Genomic DNA, 5,832 nt, shown 5'->3' with positions numbered 1-5,832 from the left:
CTGAAAGAAAGAAGAAAAAACCCGGACCGGGCAGACTGGCCACCCTTTGTGCGGGTGTCCGCTCCCCAGGCTCCGAAAGCCTTGCCAGCCCTTGTGATCGGGTGGCACCGCCCACCAGGCGTGTGAAAGAAAGAGGAAAAAACCCGGACCGGGCCGCCTGGCCACCCTTTGTGCAGGTGTCCGCTCCCTAGGCTCCAAAAGCCTTGCCAGCCCTTGTGATCGGGTGGCACCGCCCACCAGGCGTGTGAAAGAAAGAAGAAAAGAAGAAAAAACCCGGACCGGGCCGCCTGGCCACCCTTTGTGCAGGTGTCCGCTCCCCAGGCTCCGAAAGCCTTGCCAGCCCTTGTGATCGTGTGGCACCGCCCACCAGGCGTGTGAAAGAAAGAAGAAAAGAAGAAAAAACCCGGACCGGGCCGCCTGGCCACCCTTTCTTTGGGTGTCCGCTCCCCAGGCTCCGAAAGCCTTGCCAGCCCTTGTGATCGGGTGGCAACGCCCACCAGGCGTGTAAAAGAAAGAAGAAAAAACCCGGACCGGGCCGCCTGGCCACCCTTTGTGGGGGTGTCCGCTCCCCAGGCTCCGAAAGCCTTGCCAGCCCTTGTGATCGGGTGGCACCGCCCACCAGGCGTGTGAAAGAAAGAGGAAAAAACCCGGACCGGGCCGCCTGGCCACCCTTTGTGCGGGTGTCCGCTCCCTAGGCTCCGAAAGCCTTGCCAGCCCTTGTGATCGGGTGGCACCGCCCACCAGGCGTGTGAAAGAAAGAAGAAAAAACCCGGACCGGGCCGCCTGGCCACCGTTTGTGCGGGTGTCCGCTCTCCAGGCTCCGAAAGCCTTGCCAGCCCTTCTGATCGGGTGGCACCGCCCACCAGGCGTGTGAAAGAAAGAAGAAAAAACCTGGACCGGGCAGCCTGGCCACCCTTTGTGCGGGTGTCCGCTCCTCAGGCTCCGAAAGCCTTGCCAGCCCTTGTGATCGGGTGGCACCGCCCACCAGGCGTGTGAAAGAAAGAAGAAAAAACCCGGACCGGGCCGCCTGGCAACCCTTTGTGCGGGAGTCCGCTCCCCAGGCTCCGAAAGCCTTGCCAGCCCTTGTGATCGGGTGGATCCACCCACCAGGCGTCTGAAAGAAAGAAGAAAAAACCCGGACCGGGCAGACTGGCCACCCTTTGTGCGGGTGTCCGCTCCCCAGGCTCCGAAAGCCTTGCCAGCCCTTGTGATCGGGTGGCACCGCCCACCAGGCGTGTGAAAGAAAGAAGAAAAAACCCGGACCGGGCAGACTGGCCACCCTTTGTGCGGGTGTCCGCTCCCCAGGCTCCGAAAGCCTTGCCAGCCCTTGTGATCGGGTGGCACCGCCCACCAGGCGTGTGAAAGAAAGAAGAAAAAACCTGGACCGGGCCGCCTGGCCACCCTTTGTGCGGGAGTCCGCTCCCCAGGCTCCGAAAGCCTTGCCAGCCCTTGTGATCGGGTGGCACCGCCCACCAGGCGTGTGAAAGAAAGAAGAAAAAACCCGGACCGGGCGCCTGGCCACCCTTTCTGCGGGTGTCCTCTACCCAGGCTCCGAAAGCCTTGCAAGCCCTTGTGATCGGGTGGCACCGCCCACCAGGCGTGTGAAAGAAAGAAGAAAACAAGAAAAAACCCGGGCCGGGCCGCCTGGCCACCCTTTGTGCGGGTGTCCGCTCCCCAGGCTCCGAAAGCCTTGCCAGCCCTTGTGATCGGGTGGCACCGCCCACCAGGCGTGTGAAAGAAAGAATAAAAAACCTGGACCGGGCCGCCTGGCCACCCTTTGTGCGGGAGTCCGCTCCCCAGGCTCCGAAAGCCTTGCCAGCCCTTGTGATCGGGTGGATCCACCCACCAGGCATCTGAAAGAAAGAAGAAAAAACCCGGACCGGGCCGCCTGGCCACCCTTTGTGCGGGTGTCCGCTCCCCAGGCTCCGAAAGCCTTGCCAGCCCTTGTGATCGGGTGGCACCGCCCACCAGGCGTGTGAAACAAAGAAGAAAAGAAGAAAAAACCCGGACCGGGCCGCCTGGCGACCCTTTCTTTGGGTGTCCGCTCCCCAGGCTACGAAAGCCTTGCCAGCCCTTGTGATCGGGTGGCAACGCCCACCAGGCGTGTAAAAGAAAGAAGAAAAAACCCGGACCGGGCCGCCTGGCCACCCTTTGTGCGGGTGTCCGCTCCCCAGGCTCCGAAAGCCTTGCCAGCCCTTGTGATCGGGTGGCACCGCCCACCAGGCGTGTGAAAGAAAGAGGAAAAAACCCGGACCGGGCTGCCTGGCCACCCTTTGTGCGGGTGTCCGCTCCCTAGGCTCCGAAAGCCTTGCCAGCCCTTGTGATCGGGTGGCACCGCCCACCAGGCGTGTGAAAGAAAGAAGAAAAAACCCGGACCGGGCCGCCTGGCCACCGTTTGTGCGGGTGTCCGCTCTCCAGGCTCCGAAAGCCTTGCCAGCCCTTCTGATCGGGTGGCACCGCCCACCAGGCGTGTGAAAGAAAGAAGAAAAAACCTGGACCGGGCAGCCTGGCCACCCTTTGTGCAGGTGTCCGCTCCTCAGGCTCCGAAAGCCTTGCCAGCCCTTGTGATCGGGTGGCACCGCCCACCAGGCGTGTGAAAGAAAGAAGAAAAGAAGAAAAAACCCGGGCCGGGCCGCCTGGCCACCCTTTGTGTGGGTGTCCGCTCCCCAGGCTCCGAAAGCCTTGCCAGCCCTTGTGATCGGGTGGCACCGCCCACCAGGCGTGTGAAAGAAAGAAGAAAAAACCCGGACCGGGCCGCCTGGCCACCCTTTGTGGGGGTGTCCGCTCCCCAGGCTCCGAAAGCCTTGCCAGCCCTTGTGATCGGGTGGCACCGCCCACCAGGCGTGTGAAAGAAAGAGGAAAAAACCCGGACCGGGCCGCCCGGCCACCCTTTGTGCGGGTGTCCGCTCTCCAGGCTCCGAAAGCCTTGCCAGCCCTTGTGATCGGGTGGCACCGCCCACCAGGCGTGTGAAAGAAAGAAGAAAAGAAGAAAAAACCCGGTCCGGGCCGCCTGGCCACCCTTTGTGTGGGTGTCCGCTCCCCAGGCTCCGAAAGCCTTGCCAGCCCTTGTGATCGGGTGGCACCGCCCACCAGGCGTGTGAAAGAAAGAAGAAAAAACCCGGACCGGGCCGCCTGGCCACCCTTTGTGCGGGAGTCCGCTCCCCAGGCTCCGAAAGCCTTGCCAGCCCTTGTGATCGGGTGGATCCACCCACCAGGCGTCTGAAAGAAAGAAGAAAAAACCCGGACCGGGCAGACTGGCCACCCTTTGTGCGGGTGTCCGCTCCCCAGGCTCCGAAAGCCTTGCCAGCCCTTGTGATCGGGTGGAACCGCCCACCAGGCGTGTGAAAGAAAGAGGAAAAAACCCGGACCGGGCCGCCTGGTCACCCTTTGTGCAGGTGTCCGCTCCCCAGGCTCCGAAAGCCTTGCCAGCCCTTGTGATCGGGTGGCACCGCCCACCAGGCGTGTGAAAGAAAGAAGAAAAAATCCGGACCGGGCCGCCTGGCCACCCTTTGTGCGGGTGTCCGCTCTCCAGGCTCCGAAAGCCTTGCCAGCCCTTGTGATCGGGTGGCACCGCCCACCAGGCGTGTGAAAGAAAAAAGAAAAAACCCGGACCGGGAAGCCTGGCCACCCTTTGTGCGGGTGTCCGCTCCTCAGGCACCGACAGCCTTACCAGCCCTTGTGATCGGGTGGCACCGCCCACCAGGCGTCTGAAAGAAAGAAGAAAAAACCCGGACCGGGCCGCCTGGCCACCCTTTGTGCGGGAGTCCGCTCCCCAGGCTCCGAAAGCCTTGCCAGCCCTTGTGATCGGGTGGCACCGCCCACCAGGCGTGTGAAAGAAAGAAGAAAAAACCCGGACCGGGCGCCTGGCCACCCTTTGTGCGGGAGTCCGCTCCCCAGGCTCCGAAAGCCTTGCCAGCCCTTGTGATCGGGTGGATCCACCCACCAGGCGTCTGAAAGAAAGAAGAAAAAACCCGGACCGGGCAGACTGGCCACCCTTTGTGCGGGTGTCCGCTCCCCAGGCTCCGAAAGCCTTGCCAGCCCTTGTGATCGGGTGGAACCGCCCACCAGGCGTGTGAAAGAAAGAGGAAAAAACCCGGACTGGGCCGCCTGGTCACCCTTTGTGCAGGTGTCCGCTCCCCAGGCTCCGAAAGCCTTGCCAGCCCTTGTGATCGGGTGGCACCGCCCACCAGGCGTGTGAAAGAAAGAAGAAAAAACCCGGACCGGGCCGCCTGGCCACCCTTTGTGCGGGTGTCCGCTCTCCAGGCTCCGAAAGCCTTGCCAGCCCTTGTGATCGGGTGGCACCGCCCACCAGGCGTGTGAAAGAAAGAAGAAAAAACCCGGACCGGGCAGCCTGGCCACCCTTTGTGCGGGTGTCCGCTCCTCAGGCACCGACAGCCTTACCAGACCTTGTGATCGGGTGGCACCGCCCACCAGGCGTCTGAAAGAAAGAAGAAAAAACCCGGACCGGGCCGCCTGGCCACCCTTTGTGCGGGAGTCCGCTCCCCAGGCTCCGAAAGCCTTGCCAGCCCTTGTGATCGGGTGGCACCGCCCACCAGGCGTGTGAAAGAAAGAAGAAAAAACCCGGACCGGGCGCCTGGCCACCCTTTCTGCGGGTGTCCTCTACCCAGGCTCCGAAAGCCTTGCAAGCCCTTGTGATCGGGTGGCACCGCCCACCAGGCGTGTGAAAGAAAGAAGAAAAGAAGATAAAACCCGGGCCGGGCCGCCTGGCCACCCTTTGTGCGGGTGTCCGCTCCCCAGGCTCCGAAAGCTTTGCCAGCCCTTGTGATCGGGTGGCACCGCCCACCAGGCGTGTGAAAGAAAGAAGAAAAAACCTGGACCGGGCCGCCTGGCCACCCTTTGTGCGGGAGTCCGCTCCCCAGGCTCCGAAAGCCTTGCCAGCCATTGTGATCGGGTGGATCCACCCACCAGGCATCTGAAAGAAAGAAGAAAAAACCCGGACCGGGCAGACTGGCCACCCTTTGTGCGGGTGTCCGCTCCCCAGGCTCCAAAAGCCTTGCCAGCCCTTGTGATCGGGTGGCACCGCCCACCATGCGTGTGAAAGAAAGAGGAAAAAACCCGGAACGGGCCGCCTGGCCACCCTTTGTGCAGGTGTCCGCTCCCTAGGCTCCAAAAGCCTTGCCAGCCATTGTGATCGGGTGGCACCGCCCACCAGGCGTGTGAAAGAAAGAAGAAAAGAAGAAAAAACCCGGACCGGGCCGCCTGGCCACAATTTGTGCAGGTGTCCGCTCCCCAGGCTCCGAAAGCCTTGCCAGCCCTTGTGATCGGGTGGCACCGCCCACCAGGCGTGTGAAAGAAAGAAGAAAAGAAGAAAAAACCCGGACCGGGCTGCCTGGCCACCCTTTGTTTGGGTGTCCGCTCTCCAGGCTCCGAAAGCCTTGCCAGCCCTTGTGATCGGGTGGCACCGCCCACCAGACGTGTGAAAGAAAGAAGAAAAAACCCGGACCGGGCCGCCTGGCCACCCTTTGTGGGGGTGTCCGCTCCCCAGGCTCCGAAAGCCTTGCCAGCCCTTGTGATCGGGTGGCACTGCCCACCAGGCGTGTGAAAGAAAGAGGAAAAAACCCGGACCGGGCCGCCTGGCCCCCCTTTGTGCGGGTGTCCGCTCCCTAGGCTCCGAAAGCCTTGCCAGCCCTTGTGATCGGGTGGCACCGCCCACCAGGCGTGTGAAAGAAAGACGAAAAAACCCGGACCGGGCCGCCTGGCCACCCTTTGTGCGGGTGTCCGCTCTCCAGGCTCCGAAAGCCTTGCCAGCCCTTGTGATCGGGTGGCACCGCCCACCAGGCGTGTGAAAGAAAGAAGAAAAAACCCGGACCG

The sequence above is a fragment of the Neolamprologus brichardi genome, unplaced genomic scaffold, assembly GCF_056152115.1.
Source record: "Neolamprologus brichardi isolate AB-2024 unplaced genomic scaffold, ASM5615211v1 NODE_ptg000031l+_length_7269946_cov_1, whole genome shotgun sequence".
Taxonomy (NCBI): Eukaryota; Metazoa; Chordata; class Actinopteri; order Cichliformes; family Cichlidae; genus Neolamprologus; species Neolamprologus brichardi.
Note: the sequence above shows the minus strand (reverse complement) of the source record.